Source organism: Plecotus auritus (genome assembly GCF_963455305.1).
Source record: "Plecotus auritus genome assembly, chromosome: X".
NCBI lineage: Eukaryota > Metazoa > Chordata > Mammalia > Chiroptera > Vespertilionidae > Plecotus > Plecotus auritus.
The window spans coordinates 51,717,440-51,743,204 of record NC_137784.1 but is presented as its reverse complement, the minus strand read 5'-3'; the positions used below and the strand labels follow the sequence as shown (position 1 = coordinate 51,743,204).

General features: G+C 38.9%; 1 protein-coding gene and 1 pseudogene across 6 annotated transcripts in view; both read left to right on the top strand.

The window, feature by feature from the left end:
* Positions 1-25,765, top strand: part of OPHN1 (oligophrenin 1) — a 691,171-nt gene that overhangs the window by 475,184 nt on the left and 190,222 nt on the right. The window lies entirely within an intron of this gene.
* On the top strand, positions 7,229-7,703 carry LOC308240453 (transcription factor BTF3-like; annotated as a pseudogene). Its single transcript has one exon. The product of its transcript is annotated as a transcription factor BTF3-like (transcript).

Below are 25,765 nucleotides of genomic sequence, written 5' to 3'. Positions count from 1 at the left end.
TCCGAACACCATTTATTGAAGAGACTGTCTTGATTCCATTGTATGTTCATGCCTCCTTTGTCGAATATTAATTGGGCATAGTGGTTTGGGTCGATTTCTGGGTTCTCTATTCTATTCCATGATCTATATGTCTGTTCTTGTGCCAGTACCAGGCTGTTTTGAGAACAGTGGCTTTGTAATACAGCTTGAAATCTAGTATTGAGATCCAACCTATTTTGTTCTTCTTTCTCAGGATTGCTGTGGCTATTCGAGGTCTTTTTTTATTGCAGATGAATTTTTGGAGAGTTCTTTCTAGGTCTGTGAAAAATGCCGTTGGTATTTTAATGTGGAGTGCATTGAATCTATAGATTGCTTTGGGTAGTATGGACAATTTTAATGATGTTGATTCTACCAATCCATGAACATGGTATGTTCTTCCATCTGTTTATATCTTCCTCTATCTCTTTTTTCAATATCCTGTAGTTTTCCGAGTACAGGTATTTTATGTCCTTAGTTAAGTTTATTCCTAGGTATCTTAATTTTTTTTGGTGCAATGGTAAGTGGGATTGCTTTTTTAGTCTCTCTTTCTGTAAGTTCACTATTTGTGTATAAAATGCCATAGATTTCTTGGCATTAATTTTGTATCCTGCTACATTGCCGAATTCATTTATTAAGTCTATTAGTTTTTTGGTGGAGTCTTTTGGGTTTTGTATGTACAATATCATGTCATCTGCAAATAAGGACAGCTTTATTTCTTCTTTTCCAAATTGGATGCCTTTTATTTCTTCTTCTTGTCTAGTTGCTATGGCTAATACTTACAGTACTATGTCAAAAAGGAGAGGTGAGAGTGGGCATCCCTGTCTTGTTCCTGTTCTTAGAGGAAATGGTTTTAGTTTTTGCCTATCGAGTCTGAATTTGGTTGTGGGTTTATCATATATGGCTTTTATTATGTTGAGGTTTGATCCTTCTATTCCCATCTTGCTAAGAGTTTTTATCAAGAAAGGGTATTGGATTTTGTCAAATGCTTTTTCTGCATCAATTGATATGACTATGTGATTTTATCCTCAATTTTGTTTATGTGATGTATCACGTTTATTGATTTGCGGATATTGTACCACCCTTGCATCCCTGGGATAAATCCTACTTGGTCATGGTGTATGATCTTTCTGATGTACTGCTGGATCCGATTTGCTAGAATTTTGTTGAGGATTTTGGCATCTATGTTCATGAGGGATATTGGCCTGTAATTCTCTTTCGCTGTGTTGTCTTTATCTGGTTTTGTTATTAGGTTGATGCTGGCTCCATAGAATGAGCTTGGAAGTGTTCCTTCCTCTTTAATTTTTTGGAGTAGTCTGAGGAGGAAAGGTTTAAGTTCTTCTTTGAATGTTTGTTAAAACTCCCCTGTGATGCCATATGGCCCTGAGCTTTTGTTTGCCGGAAGCTCTTTGATGACTGCTTCAATATCTTCTATAGTTATTGGCCTTTTGAGATGTTTAGATTCTTCCTGATTGAGTTTTGGAAGGTTGTATTTTTCTAGGAATATGTCCATTTCCTCCAGTTTGTAGGAATAGAGTTATTCACAGTATTTTTTAAAAATCCTTTGTATTTCTGTGGGGTCTGTTGTTATTTATCCTCTTTCGTTTCTGATTTTGTTTATTTGGGTCTTCTCTCTTTGCTTCTTGGTGAGCCTGGCTAGAGGTTCATCAATCTTGTTTATCCTTTCAAAGAACCAAGTCTTGGTTTTGTTTATCTTTTGTATTTTTTTTTTGGTCTCTATGTCATTTATCCCCACTCTCATCTTTATTATTTCCTTCCTTATACTTACACTGGGATTTTCTTTTTGCTATCTTTCTAACTCTTTGAGTTGTAGGGTTAGGTAATTCATTACCATTGTTTCTTGTTTTTTGCAGTAGGCTTGTAGACCTATGAACTTTCCTCTCAAGACTGCTTTTGCTGTGTACCATAGATTTTGGATTGTTGTGTTTTCATTGTCGTTTGTTGCCATGATGTTTTTTATTTCTTTTTTGATCTCTCTGGCAACCCAGTCATTGTTTAGTAGCATGCTATTTAGTCTCCATGTGTTTGATTTTTTTGGATTGTTTTTATTGTAGTTGATTTCCAGTTTTATGCAACTTTGATCTGAGAAGATGCTTGATATGATTTCTATCTTCTTGAATTTGGAGAGACTTTGCCTATGACCCAACATATGGTCTATCTTTGAAAATGACCTAGGTGCACTTGAGAAGAATGTATATTTTGTGGCTCTGGGGTTAAATGTTCTGAAGATGTCAATTAATTCCATCTGGTCTAGTGAGTCATTTAGGATTGATGTTTCTTTGCTGATTTTTTGTTTAGAGGATTTATCCAATGGTGACAGTGGGGTATTAAAGTCTCCTTCTATGATTGCATTGTTGTCAATCTCTACCTTGATATCCTCCAGGAATTTTTTATGTATTTGGGTGCTCTTGTATTGGGTGCATATATGTTTACCAGAGTTATTTCTTCTTGTTGGATTGCTCCCTTTTGTATTATGAAGTGGCCTTTGTTATCTCTTTTTATGTTCTTCAGTTTGAGATCTAATTTGTCAGATATAAATATTGCTACCCCACCTTTTTTTCATTTCCATTTGCCTGTAATACCTTTTTCCATCCCTTCACCCTCAGTCTGTGTGCATCTTTTTTTCTGAGGTGGGTTTCTTGTAGACAGCAGATATATGGGTCATGTTTTCTTATCCAATCCGTTACTCTATGTCTTTTGATCTTTTGATTAAGGCATTTAATCCATTTACGTTTAAAGTTATTATTGATAGGTACTTTTTTTTCGCCATTTTTATTCTTTACCCCTGTGTTCCTTCTTTGCTTCCTATTTCTTTTCTTTTTCACAGCAGACCCTTCAGCATTTCTTGCATTGCTGGTTTGGTGGTAATAAAATCCCTTAGTCCTTTTTTGTCTTTGAAGCTTCTGATTTCCCCCTCAATTTTCATTGATAGTATTGCTGGGTACAGTATTCTTGGATTCAGACCCTTCCTTTGCATTACTTTGTATATTTCATTCCATTCCCTTCTGGCTTGATGTGTTTCTTTTGAGAAATCAGTTGCTAGTCTGATGGGGTTTCCTTTGTAGGTAACTTTCTGTCTCTCTCTGGCCGTTTTTAAGATTCTTACTTTGTTGTTGGTGTTGCCAATTTAATTATAATGTGCTTTGGCATCGGTCTTTTGGGGTTCATTTTGTTTGGGACTCTGTGATCTTCTTGGATTTGTGTGGTTTTTTTCTTCCCTATATCAGGAAGTTTTCTGTCATTATTTCTTCAAACAGGTTTTCTATTCCTTGCTCAGTTTCCTCTCCTTCTGTAACCCCTATTATGCGGATGTTGTTTTGTTTCATATTGTCCCAACGTTCCCTTAGGCTCTCCTCCTGCTTTTTAATTTTTTTTTTCTAGAAGCTGCTCTACGTGGGTATTTTTTCCTACCTTGTTTTCTAGCTCACTGATGTGGTCTTCTGCTTCTTCTAGTCTACTGTTGATGCCTTCTATAGAGGTTTTTACAGAAGTGATGTTATTTTTCATTTCTTCTTGGTTCTTCTTCATTTCCTATTGCTTCTTACACATATTGTTGAATTTGTCTTCCATTCTTTTCATCCACCTTATGACCATTTCTCTGAATTCTTTCTCTGGTTGCTTGCCCCCATTTCTTTTACTTTCTTTTCTGGTAATGTCTGCTTTTCTTTCATATATGAGCTGTTTCTTTGTCTCCCCATGGTCTCTCCTCTCCTGGTTTCTGTTTATGTACTTCTCTCTCTCCTGTGTTGATTTAAAGGCACAAAATACAACACAACAAGGTGCATTGCACAAGGCACTGAACACAAATGTGTGCATGATATTAATAACCCCAAATAAAGGTGACAACCAGAGAAAGGCGAATTAGAGGATAAGAGAGGAAGAAGAGAAAAAAAAGGAGTGTAAAAATGAAATTGAGAAAAGGGCAAAAGAGAAAGAGAATAAGAGAGAAGAGGGGAAAAAAAAACTATGCATGAGGAGAAAACTCCAATAGAACAGCCACTAATCCCAACAAATGCCAGCAACAAATACCTGGAGATGAATGTAAACTACAAACAACAACTAATATCAAGCGAGGTGAGGGAAAACAGAAGCAAAAAGTAACAAAAACAAAACAAAAAAAACAAAAAGAAAAAGAACAACAATCTCACAAACAAGCATGAAAAACAATATAATCAACAATCAGCAAACAACAGCAAAAGGACAGAGAGGAAAAAAATTTTGGATAGTGAAGAAAGAGAAGAGAGAGCTGTGTATGGACTTGGAGCAGGGGATTGGAAAGTAGATATATGTAGGGTGAAATTTTAACGTGTAAAAAGAAGGAATAGGGAAAATCTAATGCAGAATTAGGGTAAGAGAAACAGGACAACCAAAGGGGAAAAGTGAGGAAGAGAATGTTGGCATAAAGGTAAAGTTGAGATAGAGTAAAATGATGCTAAAGGATAGATTAAAATAGAATGTAGAACACTAATCCCAAAGTAAAATAAAAGAGAAAATGAAATGGCACTTTTTTAAAAAAAATGTAAAATAGTAGTAGTAATAATACTGATTGAAAAAAAAAAGGTAATAATTAAAAAGGTAAAAGCAAGTGAGAAAAAAAAGAAAAAAATAGTTTCTTAAGTAAAAATAAAAAAAAAAATAAAAATGTGCAGTAGTGAAGGTCATTCACTTCCTGTACTGTTCTGTTTGGCACGCCTGTTTCCTAGTCAGGACAGTATTGAAGTTCCCTGCGTTCCACTGTTCCTCTGTGTTGTAAGCCACAGTCCTGATTTTTAAGCAGGCAGTATATCTTTACTTCTTATATTCCTTTATTTGTGTTTACTCGAGATTCAATTTGTGATTCAACCCCTGGGTGGCAGGGTTTCTGTATTGACCTCCTGGTCTATAGGTTCTCTCTAGTTTGTGTTTAGATTTTGTTTTCCCTGTGGCACTTAATACCGGTTTGGGGCAGTGGTTTGCCCCAGGGCTGGTTCTCTGATGGTTATTCCCCACTCTGATCCCTAGGTTCCAGAAAAACAACTTCCCTCTGCAGTCTCTTAGCATGTCCCCAATTAAGTGTTCCTATGAATTGGGCTTATTAATCAAAAGCAAGGATTTAAAGAGAGAGAGAGAGAAAAAAAAAAAGAGCCAGAGTAAGTGTGCGAAATCCGGGGCTGCACTCAAGTCTGTGCAGTCTTTTTTTCCCCTAGTGTTTAAGCAGCCGGCACACTTTTAAAACTTTCAGTCTGTCCTTTTGCACCTAGATAAAAATGGGTTGCTTTTTTTTTTTTTTTAAATATATTTTATTGATTTTTTACAGAAAGGAAGAGAGAGGGATAGAAAGCCAGAAACATCGATGAGAGAGACATCGATCAGCTGCCTCCTGCATGCCCCCCACTGGGGATGTGCCCGCAACCCAGGTACATGCCCTTGACTGGAATCGAACCTGGGACCCTTCATTCTGCAGACCGACGCTCTATCCACTGAGCCAAACCGGTTAGGGCAATGGGTTGCTTTTTAGAGTTCCCTTATGTTAGCAGCTCTGCGGTCCCCCTTCCACATTCATGGATCACGCCAGCCCCAACAGCTGTGGATTTTTCTCGGTGCAGACTTCCCCCGGTCTTCCAGCTCCCGCAGTGTGTGTTTCTCTCTCCTGCTGGGACCACAGACCTCACCTTATCCCAGGGGAAATCTGACCTTTCCGTGAGGGAGTGTAGAGCTCCTCTGAATCCGTATGCTTGCGCCACTTGGGGACCGGTGTTTTCGGGTTTGCAGCTGTTCAGTGGGTGTCATAGTTGTCGATTCCCTGGGCTTTTCAGGCTTCCAATAACATCCACTTTCCCCTTCAAGATGGCACGCTCTCCGCATCTGAGCCAGTCGCTCCGGGAGGGAACCCAGCAGCAGTGGGGGATCCCGGTCAGGGGAGCTCTGTTCGGCAGTCCCCCACAGTCTCCTGGAGTATAGCTGTCCCTCAACTCACCAACAAACACTCCCCGTATGACCACACACTCTCCCTTTGTTCTCTCACTCAGACACTATCTTGCGGACTGCCTTCCCATTGGCAGCCATCTTCTTCCTCTCCTCTGGCAGTTTTTTATCTTTTCTTTTTTCTATATATTTGTAGCTTTGTTTCCTCTATTTTTATGTACACATGAGTAGAGATAGGTGGTCACTCTGCAGCATCAGGAGATGAGCCAACATTAATGGCCATCTTTCAAGCCCAGGTCCACATTCCTGATCCTCCTGTTTTCCTCTTGTGAAATTTTTTATGTATATATATTTCACAAGGATAAAGCAAAAAAGTCAATATATTAATATTATCAGAAACCAAGATATACAGTATAAGAAAAAGAAATAAAAATACAAATTTCAAGATGTAAAGAAAAAAATAATGGTAATATTGAATTGAACAATGGTAATGTTGAATTGAGAATGCCAATTCAAACTGCTGATTTTAAAACAAAACAACAAAAACTGTGAATCACTCTTGAAGTGATTCTACCCAAAAATGCAATAGATACACATAATACCCTGACATTTGTTTATAAATAACATTCTCTTCTAAAAGTACCAAGGCTGCTTAGAGAAATGACTGATGCCAGCACTGGGACAAGGAAAATACAAGGAGAGCCTTGGATAAAGTGTACCTTTGTAGGAAAAGAACAGCTCAAACACTAATAAGTGTGTCATGTCACAAGGACACAGGGACCTGCTTGAGAAGGTTTGCACTGATTGTATCTGAGGGCAACCTGAACATCAAAAATAATAAATATTGTATTTGATTATAACCCTTGAATAAATAAAAATGTATGTGAAGTAGTTAGAATAAGGCAAGCTCTTTATTAAAGAAGAAAGCCAGCTAATAAATGTGGGAGGAATGATAGAATTAGAAAAAACTATTGCTTTGCAACCTCAGTGCCCTAGCTGTTTCAGGCATGGATGAAAATCATTGGGTGAAAGATTGTTCAGGAACAAGATAGTCATATAGTTTTAATGTACTACCCACATATTACTTACTAATTCCAAATGAAAAAAAAATGTATCTTTACAGTGAAGGTATCTGGCAAACACAACTTCAATTAATTGATCACAGTTAGTATCCCTGAGCTGCCATCTTGAGTCCCCCTGTATGTCAGCTTATTCTCAGCTAGTCTGCCCAAGACCCCCTAAGTGCCAACCCTAGTCCCACTCACTACCCCATTTCCTCTCCAACAAGATGAAAGAAACTATCCTGAACCAGGAGAAACTCGCCAGACTGCAGACACAAGTGTGCATTGGTGGGAAAGGAACTGCTCCTAGAAAGAAGAAAGTGGTTCACAGAACAGCTACAGCAGATGATAAAAACTTCAGTTCTCCTTAAGGAAGTTAGGAGTAAACAATACCTCTGTTATTGGAGAGGTAAATCAGTTCACAAACCAGGAAATAGTGACCCACTTTAACAACCCTAAAGTTCAGGCATCTCTGGCAGAGAACACTTTCACCATTATAGGCCATGCTGAGACAGAGCAGCTGACAGAAATGCTATCCAGCTTGGTGCAGACAGTCTGACTAGTTTAAGGAGACTGGTGAAGCTCTGCACAAAACAATCTGTAGATGGGAAAGCACCATTTGATACTGGAGAAGATGATGATAATGAAGTTCCAGATCTTGTGGAGAATTTTGGTGAGGCTTCCAAGAATGAAGCAAACTGAATTCAATCAACTTCTGAAGAAGATTAATTTGAAGAAGTTACTGGGAGCTGCTATTTTATATTATGATTGCTTTTTTACATTTTGTTTATGAGTCTGATAAAATGTAGATTTCTAATTTTTTTAAGCTCAGGCCCTTGAACACTGCAGCTCTTTTCAGTTTTTGCTTATGCACAAATCATTCTTTGCAGCTAATTATACTAAATAAGCCTGGGAATAAAGTTTGAAACAACAACAAAAAAATTAACACTGCTAATCATGGTACAAAATGACCTTATGTGACTCCTAATGGGATACAGTAATAATATACAACATAAACTGAAATATTTTTGACAAAAACATTTAGCTCAAATCAAATTAGCCTTTCCAGTTTACAGGAAATACAGTGCATACATAAATACAAAGTTCGATATCTATAAGACACTGGTTTGGACTTTAAAAAAAGTTGATGTCGAGTGTCTACAATTTGCAAATCATTAGCTTGGTGATATAGGGAGATAAAATATAAATAAGGGAGAATGGCTGTCCTTGACCTTGCAAATAATGATGGTTTTCTGATATCAGGCTGCTATTACTATGGAGTAGATATTATGGTATATACTTTACATTATGACCTCATTTAATTCAAACACCTCTTAGAACTAAGTATAATTATTACTCCCATTTTTCAAATAAAGAATCCTATCTAATAAAAGAGTAATATGCAAATTATCCATCACTCCGCTACACCCACAAGCCACGCACACAAGCCAATCAAGAGCGAATATGCACATAAACCCAACCAAGATGGCTATGGCCACAGAGAGCAGGAGGGAGGCTTGGGTTTCCCCGGCAATGGAAGAAGCCAAGCTTTCTGCCTGCCCTTGCTGGCCTAGGCCTCCACTCAAGGCTACAAAGTTTCAATGATAGAAGATACATAAACCCAAACAGAAATGGCTGCAGACACCGAGCTGGAAAGAGCAGGAGACTAGGGTTGCCCCTGGTGATGGAGGAAGCCAAGCTTTCCGCACACCCTGGCCAGCCCAGGCCTCCACTTAAGGCTACAAAGTTTCAATTATAGAAGATACATAAATCCCCCCAAAAATGGCTGCTGCCACGGAGCAAGCAGAAAGCTTGGCTCCGCTCCAGGCTACAAAGTTTCAATTGTAGAAGATAAATAAACCCCAGATACCAGGGCCTCCACTTGGGTCGCCAGGGGGCGTGGCCAGCCTGCAAACCACCACAGGCCCCTCGCCCAGGCCGCCTCACGCCCCAAGGGAACACCCACCCTGATCTGGGACACCCTTCAGGGAAAACCATCTGGCCCCCACCCGTGCACCAGACCTCTATCCTATCTAATAAAAGAGTAATATACAGATTGACCATCACTCCAACACACAAGATGGCTGCCCCCATGTGGTCAAAGATCCTGCCCCCATGTAGACACAAGATGGCCAGCAGGGGATGGCAGTTGGGGGCAATCAAGCCTGCAGGGAAAGGCAGTTGGGAGTGACCCAGGCCTGCAGGGGAGAGCAGTTGGGGGGGACCAGGCCTGTAGGGGAGGGCAGTTAGGGGTGACCAGGCCTGCAGGGGAGGGCAGTTAGGGGCAAACTGGCTGGCAGGGGAGCAGTTAGGCATCAATCAGCCTGGCAGGGGAGTGGTTAGGGGGTGATCAGGCTGACAGGCAGAAGAGGTTAGGGGCAATCAGGAAGGCAGGTAGGCGAGCAGTTGGGAGCCAGCAGTCCTGGATTGTGAGAGGGTTGGGCTTAAACAGGCAGTCGGACATCCCTCGAGGGGTCCCAGATTGCAGAGGGTGCAGGCTGGGCTGAGGGACACCCCCCTCCCCCGTGCACGAATTTCGTACACTGGGCCTCTAGTATCATAATAACTATATGACAAGTGGTTATTAGACTTATTAGGGTGATCATTTTACAAGGTATATCAATGTCTAATCACTATATTGTACATCTGAAACTAATATAATATAGTATGTCAACTATAACAACAATAAATTTAAAAAAGAAAAAAAAAAGGTGATGTCCTGGAATGAGAATTAGGGGTACTGTTTTATACTAAGAGACTAAAGAAACATAAACAAATGCAGTGTGTGAACTTTGATTCTATCTGGATTTGAAAAACCCAAGTGAAAACTAATTTTTTGCATGACATTTGAGAAAATTTGTGTATGGAATAGATACTAGATTATAAGGAACTGTTGTAAATTTTCATAGGTGTGAAAGTGTTATTGTGGTTTTGTAGGCCAGCATGCTTGTTCTTTGGAGATGAATGCTGAGGTACTTAATATACTAGTATACAGAGAGAAAGCAAAATGTTAAAATTAGTAGTAATGTTAATTCTTGAATCCAGGTATAGACAGTATGATTGCTCATAATACAATTCTTTCAAAGTTTTTGTATGTTTGAAAACCTTATAAATAAAAAGTTGTAGGGAAAGACAAATAAAAATAGGCTTACCTCCAATAGGGAAATTTACACAGAAAAAAAACCCATGTACTTTTAAAATTCACATAATCATCCTGCCTGCCAACCACTGCATTCTCAACCTATATGCTAAATGTATCAATACCTTCGTAATGTGTTCCCACTGCTAGATCAATTTCTAGGCTAATAACAGGCAGATACAAACAGATCTTGGCAAATTTGGAGTTTCCTATTATCCAATTATCTTTAATTAAAAATTTTTTTGTTGACTTCAGAGGGGAAGGGAGAGGGAGATAGAGATAGAAACACCAATGATGACAGAGAATTATTGACTGGCTGCCTCCTGCATGCCTCCAAATGGGGATTGAGCCTACAACCTGAGCATGTGCCCTCACCAGGAAGTGAACTGTGACCTCCTGGTTCATAGGTCAATGCTCAAGCACTGAGCAACACTGACCAAGCTAGCTATCAACTTATTTTTGCTTGGTATCTATAACTTTCATTAATCATATGTAGGAGAATGCTATGTATGGGTCACCTCCCCCACAATCTCACTACCTGTGGAATATTACAGTGGAAACAATCCCAGACCTAATTCTGCCCTCATACAGGTATTTATCAGCAAACAGACACAAAACCAGTTGTATAATCCGTAAACTCAATGAAGTCCCAGCTCTTTTCTTTCAGATGCTCTCACTGAATCTTGTATGAAAGGTCCAATAGAAGCAAATGAGATATAACAATACAGTTGGGAGCAGGCAATAAAATCCTATTATCGAATCCCCAAATGCAAATCTCCTGTGTAATCTTAGGCCTGGGCTACCATTTTGAAGTGTGTGGGCAACTAAGTTTAATGGAGTCTTCTTATTTTTGTAATAAAACTTCTGTTGTTTCAGAAGCAGCACCAGGCATTGTAGAGATTAGAAAATACAGAAAAAAAGTAAAAGCTTTCTATATCCAAGCATACAAAAAATCACTGCTATTAATATATTAGTACACATTTTTAATCTTTCTGTGACTGTTTGTGTTTTTGTATACACCCTCCCCCCCAACACACTTGCATTTTAAAAATATATATATATATTTTTTATTGATTTCAGAGAGGAAGGAAGAGGGGGAGAGAGAAACATCAATGATGAGAGAAAATCCTTAATTAGCTGCCTCCTGCATTCCCCCTACTGGGGATCGAGCCTGAAACCTAGGCATGTGCCCTGACTGGGAATCAACCATGACTTCCTGGTTCGTAGGTTGATGCTCAACCACTGAGCCACAATGGCCAGGCTGCATTTTTTACCAAACGGAGATTATGGTATTCTGTAATTTACTTTTTATTTTATTTTAATTTTAATTGAGTTTATTGGGGTGACATTGGTTCACAAAATCATACAGGTTTCAAGTGTACAACTCAACAAAACATCATCTGCACACTGCCCATCACCCAAAGTCTTTTTTTGTACCCATTTATCTCCCCTTTGCCACACACCCCTTTCCTTCTGGCTAACGTCACACTGTTGTCTGTGTCTATGTGTTATATATATACAGGGTGTCCCCCCAAAATGTATAAACACTTAATACCTGATAGCTCAATTTTGAAAATGAACTGTATTTTAATAAGCACAGCCTTTATAATTATTAAAAGTGTGTGTATACATTTTTTGGGACACCCTAGATACATTTTTGGGGATGACACCCAACCAACTGAGCAACACCAGCCAGGGCTAGTCTTATTAGTTTTGTATACTTTCTTCATTGTCATATTTTCAGTGTGTTCACTCATTTCATTTATTTCTTGTAAAACAGAGGCTATGCTTAAAGGCTAAATGGATACAAGTTAACTATTTTTTGTCTAGAACACATGATAATGTTGTGTATCTTTTTTTAAAAATGTATTTTATTATTTTTTTACAGAGAGGAAGGGAGAGAGATAGTTAGAAACATCGATGAGAGAGAAACATCGATCAGCTGCCTCCTGCACACCTCCTACTGGGGATGTGCCCGCAACCAAGGTACATGCCCTTGACCGGAATCGAACCTGGGACCTTTCAGTCTGCAGGCTGACGCTCTATCCACTGAGCCAAACCGGTTTCGGCAATGTTGTGTATCTTATGCTGAATCACTCTGAAGATGCATAATATAGGTTGATCCACCTTACTAGTTTTAAGATTGACCATTGTTTTATTCTTCTGTCTATGCAAGTTTGGGAATGTCTATACAATAGTTCTAGTCAGTCCATATATCTTGACATATCTAAGAAATGAGAAATCATTTTATCATCAATCATACTAATTAACAAAGCCACTGGTGTTGATTGGAGATGAAGTTAACTGACCTTAATGTTGCTGCTCTAGCTTCTGATTAGTCTTTTATCTTTTTTTTTTGTTGTTTTTTGTTCATTCTCATCCAAGGACATTTTTTCCATTGCTTTTTAGAGAATGGAAGGGAGGGAGGGAGGTGGAGAGAGAATAGAAGGGAGGTAGGGAGGAGGAGGAAGAGAGGAGAAAAAGGAGGAGGAGGAGGAGGGAGAGAGAGGGGGGAGGGGGGGGAGAGAGAGAGAGAGAGAGAGAGAGAGAGAGAGAGAGAGAGAGAGAAGAGAGAGAGAGGAGAGAGAGAGGAGAGAGAGAGAGAGAGAACAATAGGACATTGAAAAAAGAGATAGAGGAAGACATAAACAAATGGAAGAACATACCATGTTCATGGATAGTTAGAATCAATATCATTAAAATGTCTATACTACCCAAAGCAATCTACAGATTCAATGCAATCCCCATTAAAATACCAAAGGCATACTTCAAAGATCTAGAACGAACTCCCCCAAAATTCATCTGGAATAAAAAAAGACCCTGAATAGCCACAATAATCTTGAGAAAGAAGAACAAATTTGGAGGATCACAATACCAGATATCAAGCTATGATACCAAGCCACAGTTCTCAAAACTGCCAGGTACTGGCACAAGAACAGATATATAGACCAATGGAACAGAACAGAGAACCCAGAAATTGACCCAAGCCATTATGCTCAATTAATATTTGACAAAGGAGGCAAGAACATACAATGGAGTCAAGACAGTCTCTTCAATAAATGATGTTGGGAAATTTGGTCAGATACATGCAAAAAAAAAAAATGAAACTAGCTCACCAACTCACACCATACACAAAAACAAACACAAAATGTCTAAAGGACTTAAATGTAAGACGGGAAACCATAAAAATCCTACAAGACTCCATAGGCAGCAAAAGCGGACATATGTCGTAGCAATGTCTTTACAGACACAGCTTTTAGGGCAATGGAGACTAAGGAGAAAATAAACAAATGGGACTACATCCAAATGAAAAGCTTGTGCACAGCAAAAGAAACCATCAACAAAACAACAGGAAAGCCCAATGAATGGGAAAACATATTTGCCAATGATATTTCAGATAAGGGTTTAATCTTTAAAATTTACAGAGAACTCATACAATTTAACAAAAGGAAGATAAATAATCCAATTTAAAAAATGGGCAAAGAACCTAAATAGACACTTTTCGAAAGAGGACATACAGAAGGCTGAGAGACATATGAAAACATCCTCAAAGTCACCAATCATCTGAGAGATGCAAATCAAAACAACAATGAGATACCATCTCAAACCTGTCAGAAGGGTTATCATCAACAAACGACAAGTGCTGGTGAAGATATGGATAAAAAGGAACCCTCATGCACTGCTGGTGGGAATGCAGACTGGAGCAGCCACTGTGAGAACAGTATGGAGTTTCCTCAAAAAGTTAAAAATGGAACTGCCATTTGACCCAGTAATCCCACTTCTAAGACTATATCCCAAGAAATCCGAAACACCAATCAGAAAGGATATATGCACCCCTATGTTCATAGCTGCACAATTTACAATCACTAAGATTTGGAAACAACCTAAGTGCCCATCAGCAGATGAGTGGATTAAAAAACTGTGGTATGTCTACACAATGGAATACTACGCCACTATAAAAAAGAAGGAACTTTTACCATTTGCAACAGCATGGATGGTACTGGAGAGCATTATGCTAAGCAAAATAAGCCAGTGGGCAAAAGATAAATATCACATGATCTCACTCATGTGTGGGATATAATGATCAATATAATTTGATTAACAGGAATCGATCCAGAGACAAATGGCAGGGGAGGGGGGAGGTTAGAGAGCAACCAAAGAACTTGTATGCATGCTTATTAGCATCACCAATGGACACAGACACTGGGGCAGTGGGGGCTTGCCCCGGGTGGGAATGGCTGGGGGGGATCAGTGGGGAAAAAGGAGACTTATGTAAAAGTTTAGACAATAAATAAATAAAATAAAAATATGTACATAGATATTTTTTGAGATACTGACAGGTATGAGGTGATATCTCATTGTGGTTTTAATTTGCATTTCTCTGATTATTAGTGAAATTGAGCATTTAAAAAATATATCTATTCATCTGTATGTCCTCTTCTGAGAAGAATCTATTCAGGTTCTCAGCCCAATTTTTAATTCGATTATTTGTGGAATTTTTGGGTGTTCAGTTGTATGAGATCTTTGTAAATTTTGGATATTAACCCCTTGTCAGATTAGGACTGCTTTTAATGTGTCCCATAGATGTTGGTTGTTGTATTTATATTTTCATTTGTTTCAAAATGCCTTTTGATTTCTGCCTTGATCTCATTGTTAATCCATTCATTTTTGAGTAACATGTTATTTAGCTTCCATGTTTTTGTGTGTTTTGTTTTTTTTCAGTTTATTTCTTGCAGTTGATTTATAGTTTCATACTGTTGTGGTTAGAGAAGGTGTTTAATACTATTTTAATCTTCTTAAATTGGCCAGACAGTGGAAATGTTTGTTGTAAAGTTGAAAAGAATGTATATTCTGCTGCTTTTTGGTGAAATACTCTGAAAATATCAATTAAATCCATCTGGTCTAATGTGTCATTTAAGGCCGCTATTTTCTTGTTGATTTTCTATGTGGAAGATTTATCTACTGATGTCATGGGGCGTTAAAATTCATTACAATGACTGTACTACTGTCACTCTTTCCCTTCATGTCCATCAAGGTTTGCTTTATATATTTAGGTGCTACTATGTTGGGTGGATAAATGTTTACAAGGGTTATATCCTCTTGTTTGATTGATTCCTTTATCATTATATAATGTCCTTCTTTGTCTCTTATAATAGCCTTCATTTAAAAATCTATTTTGTCTGATATAACTAACTATTGGTACCTCAGGGTTTGTTTCTTTGTTTACATTGCATGAAATATCTTTTTTTATCATTTTACTTTCAGTTTGTGTGTATGTCTTTTCATCTGAAGTGTATCTCTTGTAGATGGCATATATATGGTTCTTATTTTCTTATTCATTCAGCTACTCTATTTCTTTTGATTGAAGCATTTAATCCATTTACATTGAAAGTGAATATTTTTTTTTAAATAAATCTTTATTCAGATTATTACAATTATTTCTCCTTTTTTCCCCCATATTTCCCCTCCAGCCATTTCCCACCCCACCTTCTGCCCTTACCTACCCCCCACTGTCCTCATCCATAGGTGTATGATTTTTGTCCAGTCTCTTTATGAACCCCCCCATACCCCTTTCCCCCTGAGAATTATCAGTCCACTCCCTTTCTATGCCCCTGATTCTATTGTATTCACCAGATTATTCTGTTCCTCAGGTTTTTAATTCACTTGATTTTTAGGTTCACTTGTTGATAGATATGTATTTGTTGTTCATAATTTTTATCTTTCCTTTTCTCTTCTTCCTCTTCTTTAAGAATACCTTTCAGCATTTCATATAATACTGGTTTGGTGGTGATGAACTCCTTTAGCTTTTTCTTGTCTGTGAAACTCTTTATCTGCCCTTCAATTCTGAATGATAGCTTTGCTGGGTAGAGTAATCTTGGTTGTAGGTTCTTGCTATTCATCACATTGAAAATTTCTTGCCACTCCCGTCTGGCCTGCATAGTTTCCGTTGAAAAGTCAGCTGACAGTCGTATGGGTGCTCCCCTGTAGGTAACTAACTGTTTTTCTCTTGCTGCTTTTAATATTCTCTCTTTGTCTTTTGCTCTTGGCATTTTAATTATGATGTGTCTTGGTGTAGTCCTCTTTGGATTCCTTTTGTTTGGGGTTCTGTGGGCTTCCTGGACTTGTAAGTCTATTTCTTTCACCAGGTGGGGGAAGTTTTCGGTCATTATTTCTTCAAATAGGTTTTCAGTATTTTGCTCTCTCTCTTCTTCTGGCACCCCCATAATTCTGATGTTGGTACGCTTGAAGTTGTCCCAGAGTCTTCTTACATTATCTTCAACTTTTTGGATTTTTTTTTTTGCTTTTTGCTTTTTCGGTTGAGTGTTTTTTGCTTCTTTGTATTTCAATTCTTTGACTTGATTTTTGTGTTCCTCTTGTCTGTTTTTGGGTCTCTGTATAATATTTTTTATTTCAGTCAGTGTATGTTTAATTTCTAGTTGGTCCTTTTTCATCTCTTCGAGGGTCTCGTTATATTTATCGGCCTTTTCTAGGATATTCTTAAAAAGCCTTATAACCGTGGTTTTGAATTCTATATCCAGTCGTTTGTTTTCCTCCATTTCTTTCGTTTGTGATCTGATTCTTAGATGCCGCATTTTCACTGCTTCCCTGAGTTGGTAGATTTGTGTGCTAGGTTTCCAATTTGGCCCAGTGGGTCTGCCTCCCCAGTTAACCTGGGGTGGACACTCTTGGTGTACCCCTTTGTGGACTGTGTGTACAGCCTTGTTGTAATTAAGTCTTTATTGTTGTTGGTATCACTGGGAAGAATTGACCTCCAGGCCAGTTGGCTGTAAGGATCAGCTGTGTCTATGCTGGGAGAAGTCCGGTGCTGGAGACAGCCTTATAGGATTAGACTTGCCAAATTGCAATAGCCTCTGTGCTCTGCTTGGATGGGGTGGAGTCTCAGTCTTGGCTTCCCATCAGCCTTGCCCTTGCTAGCACGTGTGTGCCTTCAGTCCTCTGCCTTCCCGGCTCCCGATTCTCTGCCCGAGAGTCCAGACTCCCCCCACAAGAGCGTGGGTCTCCGGGGGCTCGCCTGGAACTGGGGTTCACTGCAGTCAGAACTGGGGCTCACTTCAGTCAGAACTGGTGTTCGGTGCCGTCAGGAGCCTCTCACTCCCTTCCGCTAGGGAAAGCCTGTGGCAGCCTCCCGCAGCCTTTGTGCGCACTGGCGCGAGCGGACTTTCAGTCTTCCGCCTTCCCCGGCTCCCGAGTCTCCGCCCGAGAGTCCAGACTCCCCCCACAAGAGCGTGGGTCCCCGGGGGCTCGCCTGGAACTGGGGTTCGCTGCAGTCAGAACTGGGGCTCACTTCAGTCAGAACTGGGGTTTTGTGCCGTCAGGAGCCTCTCACTCCCGTCAGGAGCCTCTCACTCCCTTCCGCTAGGGAAAGCCTGTGGCAGCCTCCCGCAGCCTTTGTGCGCACTGGCGCGAGCGGACTTTGAGTCTTCCGCCTTCCCCGGCTCCCGAGTCTCCGCCCGAGAGTCCAGACTCCCCCCACAAGAGCGTGGGTCCCCGGGGGCTCGCCTGGAACTGGGGTTCGCTGCAGTCAGAACTGGGGCTCACTTCAGTCAGAACTGGGGTTTTGTGCCGTCAGGAGCCTCTCACTCCCTTCCGCTAGGGAAAGCCTGTGGCAGCCTCCCGCAGCCTTTGTGCGCACTGGCGCGAGCGGACTTTCAGTCTTCCGCCTTCCCCGGCTCCCGAGTCTCCGCCCGAGAGTCCAGACTCCCCCCACAAGAGCGTGGGTCCCCAGGGGCTCGCCCGGAACAGGGTTTCAGTGCAGTCAGTACCGGGGTTCAGTTCGGTCGGGGGCTCCCTTCCCCCTTCCGCCAGAGAAAGTCAGCCAGGCTCTCAGCCGCCCTTCCTCTCTGCGCGCACAAAGACCCTTTGCCGTACCTCCAATTCTCTGTGAGCTTTTCTCCTTCCTTCTAGTTGTAGAATTTTCACTCAGTCAGCTTTCCTGCGGTTCTGGATGGTGTCCGTTCTGTCTTTTAGTTGTAGTTTTGAAATTGTTGTGCGAGGCAGCAGTTTAGGTGTTTACCTATGCCGCCATCTTGGTTTCTCTATCTGAAAGTGAATATTGATAGGTACATATGTATTGCCATTTTATTATTCATGTTTATGTTCCTCTTTTTTTTCTTTCTTCTTCTTGAAGAAGTCCTGTTAACATTATTTGCAATACTACTTTGGTGATCATGAACTTCATCCTTTTTTTTTTTTTTTGGGGGGGTCTAGGAAGCTCTTTATTTCACCTTTAATTTTAAATTATAGCTTTTCTGTGTAGAGTAGTTTTGTTTGTAGGTCCTTGCTTTTCATCACTTTGAATATTTCATGCCAGTCTCTCTCGCCTGAAATGTTTCTGTTTGGAAATCAGCTGATGGTCTTATGGGATTGCCTTTGAAAGTAATTAACTGTCTTTCTTTTGCTGCTTTTGGGATTCTCTCGTTGTCTTTAACCTTTGCTATTTTAATTATGATGTGTATTGTTGTCAGCCTCTTTGGGTTGATTTTGTTTGGGAATGTCTGCTCTTTCTGGATTTGTGTGCCTTTTTTCTTCACCAGGTTAGGGAAGTGTTCTGTGATTATTTTGTCAAACAGGTTCTCTGTCCCTTGCTCGCTTTCTTCTCCTTCTGATACCCCTATGATGTGAATGTTGTTACATTTTATGTTATATCTGAGGCATCTTAGACTATCTTCATTAAGCTATCATTTAGAATTGAAGGTCAGATAAAGAGCTTCACAGACAAGAAAAAGCTAAAAGAGTTCATCGCCACCAAACCAGTATGAAATGTTGAAGGGTATTCTTTAAGAAGAGGAAGAAGAAGAAACAGAAAAAAAATTATAAAAAAATATGAACAATAAAAAGGCAATAAATACATATCTATCAATAATTGAATCTCAAAATCAAAATAAATGACTATGAAATCTAATAAGCAGAATAAACTGAATAAAATAGAATCAGAGGAATGGAAATGGAACACACTGATGTTTATAAGAGGAAAGGAGAATGGGGGAGCAGGAAGAGATTAAACAAAGATCTTATACACATATATGTGTTACCTATGGACACAGACAATAGGTGAAGGCCTGGGGAGAGGTAAGTACTGGATGGAGGGGGAAAATGAGGGGAAAAAAGAGGGACATATGTAATACTCTAAACAATAAAGATTAATTAAAAAATAAAATCAGGATGAAACCTGGAAAACAATTATTTTCTTTGTTCTTTTTGCTTCTCTGATGGGATGTTCTGCTACCTTGTATGCCAAATCACTGACTTGATCTTCTGCTTCATCTAATCTGCTATTGATTTCTTATAGTGTATTCTTCATTTCAGTTACTGTAGTCTTCATTTTTGACTATTTTTTTCTTTAATCATTAAGGTATTATATATATGTCCTTACCCCCCATTGCCCCCCCCCCACCTCACTCCCGTTCATGCCCTCATCCCCCTGATGTCTGCGTATATTGGTTATGCTTATATGTGTGCATACAAGTCCTTTGGTTGATCTCTCTCCCTTACGCCCACCCTCCCCTACCTTCCCTCTGAGGTTTGAGCATCTGCTCAATGCTTCTCTGTCTCTGGATCTGTTTTTGTTCATCAGTTTAGGTTGTTCATTATAATCCACAAATGAGTTACATCATGTGTTATTTATCTTTCTCTGATTGACTTATTTCGCTTAGCATAATGCTTTCTAGCGCCATCCAAGCTGTTGCAAATGGTAGGAGTTCCTTCCTTTTCACAGCACCATAGTATTCCATTGTGTAGATGTACCACAGTTTTTTAATCCATTCATGTGCTGATGGGCACTTAGGCTGTTTCCAAATCTTAGGTATTGTAATTGTGCTGCTATGAACATAGGGGTGCATATATCCTTTCTGATTGGTGTTTCTAGTTTCTTGGGATATATTCCTAGAAGTGGGATCTCTGGGTCAAATGGGAGTTCCATTTTTAATCTTTTGAGGAAACTCCATACTGTTCTCCACAGTAGCTCAATAGTCTGCATTCTCACCAGCAGTACATGAGGGTTCCTTTTTCTCAGCATCCTCACCAGCACTTGTCATTTGTTGATTTATTGATAGCCATTCTGACAGGTGTGAGATGGTACCTCATTGTCATTTTGATTTGCATCTCTCAGATATTTAGGAACTTTGAGCATATTTTCATGTGTCTCTTGGCCTTCCTTATGTCCTCTTTAGAAAAGTAACTATTTAGGTCCATTGCCCATTTTTTGATTGGGTTGTTTATCTTCCTTTGGTTAAGTTGTATGAGTTCCCTGTAAATGTTGGAGATTAAACCCTTTTCAGAGATAACATTGGCAAATATGTTCTCCCATGCAGTGGGCTTTCTTGTTGTTTTGTTGGTTTCTTTTGCTGTGCAGAAGCTCTTTATTTTGATGTAGTCCCATTTGTTTATTTTCCCTTTATTTCCCATCACCCTAGTAGCTGTATTGGTTAAGATATTGCTTTGGCATATGACTGAGATTTTGCTGCCTGTGCATTCCTCTAATATTTTTATGGTTTCCTGTCTTACATTTAAGTCATTTATCCATTTTGAGTTTATTTTTGTGTATGGTGTAAGTTGGTGATCTAGTTTCATTTTTTTTGCATGTATCTGACCAAATTTCCCAGCACCATTTATTGAAGAGACTGTCTTGATTCCATTGTATGCTCTTGCCTCCTTTGTCAAATATTAATTGGGCATAGTGGTTTGGGTCAATTTCTGGGTTCTCTATTCTATTCCATTGGTCTATAGGTCTGTTCTTATGCCAGTACCAGGCAGTTTTGAGAACAGTGGCTTTGTAATACAGCTTGATATCTGGTATTGAGATCCCTCCTACTCTGTTCTTCTTTCTCAGGATTGCTGCAGCTATTCAGGGCCTTTTTTTTTTTTATTCCAGATGAATTTTTGGAGAGTTCCTTCGAGGTCTGTGAAGCATGCTGCTGGTATTTTAATGGGGAGTGCATTGAACCTATAGATTCCTTTGGGTAGTATGGACATTTTAATGATGTTGATTATACCAATCCATGAACACAGTATTCTCTTCCATCTGTTTATGTCTTCCTCTATCTCTTTTTTCAATGTCCTATATTTTTCTGAGTAGAGGTCTTTTAACCTCCTTAGCTAAGTTTATTCCTAGGTACCTCAGTTTTTTTTGTTTGTTTGTTTGTTTTTTTTGGAATGGTAAATGGGATTGTTTTTTAAATCTCACTTTCTGTAAATTCACTATTAGTGTATAAAAATGCCATAGATTTCTTGGCATTAATTTTGTATCCTGCTACATTGCTGAATTCATTCATTAAGTCTAATATTTTTTTATGGAGTCTTTGGGATTTTCTATGCACAGTATCATGTCATATGTGAACAATGACAATTTTACTTCTTCTTTTTCAATATGGATGCCATTTTTTTTTCTTGTCTGATCGCTGTGGCTAGCACTTCCACTACTATGTTGAACAGGATTGGTGAAAATGGGCATCCCTGTCTTGTTCCTGTTCTTAGGGGAAATAGTTTTAGTTTTTGTCCATTGAGTATGATGTTAGCTGTAGGTTTGTCATATAAGGCTTTTATTATGTTGAGGTATGACCCTTCTATTCCCACTTTGCTGAGTGTTTTTTTTTAATTTTTTTTATTGATTAAAGTATTACATGTGTACCTATCACCCCATTGCACCCCATCCCCACTCCCATACATGCCCTCACCCCCAGTGTCTTGAGTCCATTGGTTATGCTTATATACATGCATACAAGTCCTTCAGTTGAGCTCTTACCTCCCTCTCCCCTCCCCAGCCTTCCTGCTGTAATTTGACAGTCGGTTCGATGCTTCTCTGCCTCTGTATCAATCTTTTTGTTCATCGGGTTATAATGTTCTTTATTATCCATAAATGAGTGAGATCATTTGGTATTTCTCTTTCACTGACTGGCTTATTTCACTTAGCATAATGCTCTCCAGTTCCATCCTTGCTGCTGCAAATGGTAAGAATTCCTTCTTTTTTAAAGCAGCATAGTATTCCATTGTGTAGATGTACCATAGTTTTCTAATCCACTCATCTACTGATGGGCACTTAGGCTGTTCCAAATCTTAGCTATTGTAAATTGTGCTGATATAAATATAGGGGTGCATATATCCTTTCTGATTGGTGTTTCTAGTTTCTTGGGATATATTTCTAGAAGTGGTATTACTGGGTCAAATGGGAGTTCCATTTTCAGTTTTTTGAGGAAACTCTATACTGTTCTCCACAGTGGCTGCACTAGTCTGCATTCCCACCAGCAGTGCACGAGGGTTCCTTTTTCTCAGCATCCTCGCCAGCACTTGTCATTTGTTGGTTTGTTGATGATAGCCATTCTGACAGGTGTGAGATGCTACCTCATTGTCGTTTTGATTTGCATCTCTCAGATGATTAATGACTTTGAGCATGTTTTCATGTGTCTCTTGGGCTTCCTTCTGTCTTATTTCGAAAAGCTTCTATTTAGGTCCATTGCCCATTTTTAAAAAAATATATTTTATTGATTTTTTACAGAGAGGAAGAGAGAGGGATAGAGAGTTAGAAACATCTATGAGAGAGAAACATCGATCAGCTGCCTCCTGCACACCTCCTACTGGGGATGTGCCTGCAACCCAGGTACATGCCCTTGACCGGAATCGAACCTGGGACCTTTCAGTCCGCAGGCTGATGCTCTATCCACTGAGCCAAACTGGTTAGGGCATTGCCCATTTTTTGATTGGGTTGTTTATCTTCCTTTTGTTAAGTTGTATGAGTTCCCTATAAATGTTGGAGATTAAACCCTTATCGGAGATAACATTGGCAAATCTGTTCTACCATGCAGTGGGCTTCCTTGTTGTTTTTTTGATGGTTTCTTTTGCTGTGCAGAAGCTTTTTATTTTGATGTAGTCCCATTTGTTTATTTTCTCTTTAGTTTCCATTGCCCTATGAGCAGTATAAGTGAAGAAATTGCTTCGGCATATGTCCGAGATTGTGCTGCCTGTGGATTCCTCTAATATTTTTATGGTTTCCTTCTTACATTTAAGTAATTTATTCATTTTAAGTTTATTTTTGTGTATGGTGTAAGTTGGTGGTCCAGTTTCATTTTTTTAATTGTATTTGTCCAATTTTCCCAACACCATTTATTGAAGAGACTGTCTTGACTCCATTGTATTCTCTTGCCTCCTTTGTTAAATATTAATTAAGCAAAGTGGTTTGGGTCGATTTCTGGGTTCTCTATTCTATTCCATTCGTCTATATGTCTGTTCTTATGCCAGTACCAGGCAGTTTTGAGAACAGTGGCTTTGTAATACAGCTTGAAATCTGGTATTGAGATCCCTCCTACGTTGCTCTTCTTTCTCAGGATTGTTGCAGCTATCCGGGGTCTTTTTTTTATTCCAGATGAATTTTTGGAGAGTTCATTCTAGGTCTGTGAAATATGCTGCTGGTATTTTAATGGGGAGTGCATTGAATCTATAGATTGCTTTGGGTAGTAAGGACATTTTAATGATGTTGATTCTACCAATCCATGAACACGGTATGCTCTTCCATCTGTTTATATCATCCTCTGTCTCTTTTTTTCAATATCCTGTAGTTTTCTGAGTAGAGTTCTTTTACCTCCTGAGTTACGTTTATTCCTAGGTATCTTATTTTTTTTGGTGCGATGTTAAATAGGATTGTTTTCTTAGTCTCTCTTTCTTTAAGTTCACTGTTATTGTATACAAATGCCACAGATTTCTTGACTTTATTTTGTATCCTGCTACATTGCAAATTCATTTTTTAAGTCTAATAATTTTTTGATGGAGTCTTTAGGGTTTTCTATGTACAGTATCATGTAACCTGTGAATAATGACAATTTTACTTCTTCTTTTCCAATTTGGATGCCTTTTATTTCTACTTCTTATCTGATTGAGGTACTATGTTGAACAGTAGTGGTAAAAGCAGGCATCCCTGTCTTGTTCCTGTTCTTAGTGGAAATGGTTTTAATTTTTGCCCATTGAGTATGATGTTGGCTGTATGTTTGTCATATAAGGATTTTGTGATGTTGAGTTATGATCTCTCTAGTCCCCCTTTGCTGAGCGTTTTTATCAGAAAAGGGTGTTGGATTTTGTCAAATGCCTTTTCTGCGTCAATTGATATGATTATGTAATTTTTGTCAGTCACTTTTTATGCAATGTATCACATTTATTGAATTGTGGATATTGTACCAGCCTTGCATTCCCGGAATAAACCCCACTTGGTCATGGTGTATGATCTTTCTAATGTAATGCTGGATCCGGTTGGCTACAATTTTATTGAGGATTTTAGCATCTATGTTCATCAGGAATATTGGTCTATAATTCTCTTTCTTTGTGTGACTTTATCTGGTTTTGGTATTAGGGTGATGCTGGCTTCATAGAATGAGCTTGGAAGTGTTCCTTCCTCTTTAATTTTCTGGAATAGTCGGAGGAGGATAAGTTTTAGTTCTTCCTTGAATATTTGGTAAAACTCCCCTGTGAAACTGTCTGTCTCTGGGCTTTTGTTTGCTGGAAGCTTTTTGATGTCTGCTTCAATTTCTTCCATAATTATCAGCCTATTGAGATTTTTAGAATCTTCTTGAGTGAGTTTTGGAAGGTTGTATTTTTCTAGGAATATGTCCATTTCCTCCAGGTTGTCTAGTTTGTTGGAATAGAGTTGTTCATAGTATTTTTTAATAATCCTTTGTATTCCTGTGGGGTCTGGTGTTATTTTGCCTCTTTCATTTCTGATTTTGTTTATTTGGGTCCTCTCTGCTTCTTGGTGAGCCTGGCTAGAGGTTCATCAATCTTGTTTATCCTCTCAAAGAACCACCTCTTGGTTTCATTGATCTTTTTTATTTTTTTTTGTCTCTATGTCATTTATTTCTGCTCTGATTTTTATTATCTCCTTCTTTCTGCCCACTCTGGGCTTTTCTTGTTTCTCTCTTTTTAGTTCTTTAAGTTGCAAGGTTAGATAATTTATTACCATTTTTTCTTATTTTTTTGAGGTAGGCCTGTAGAGCTATGAACTTCCCTCTCAGGACTGCTTTTACTGTGTCCCACAGATTTTGGATTGTTGTGTTTTCATTGTCATTTGTTTCCAGTATGCTTTTAATTTCTTCTTTGATCTCTTTGGTAACCCAACCATTGTTTAATAGCATGCTATTTAGCCTCCAAGTGTTTGATTTTTTTCATTGTTTTTATTGTAGTTGATTTCTAATTTTATGCCATTATGGTCTGAGACAATGCTTGTTATGATTTCTATCTTCTTGAATTTGAAGAGACTTTGCCTGTGTCCTAATATGTTGTCTATCTTTGAAAATGTTCCATGTGCACTATAGAAGAATGTATATTCTGTAGTTTTGCGGTGAAATGTTCTGAAGATGTCAGTTAAATCCATTTGATATAGTGAGACATTTAGGATTGCTGTTCCTTTGCTGATTTTTTGTTTAGTTGATTTATCCAGTGGTGTCAGTGGGGTATTAAAGACCCCTACTAAGACTGTATTGCTATGAATCTCTCCCTTGATATCTTCCAGAAGTTGTTTTATGTATTTGGGTGCTCTTGTATTGGATGCATATATGTATACCAGAGTTATATCCTCTTGTTGAATTGCTGCCTTTAGTATTATGTAGTGGCCTTCCTTATATCTTGT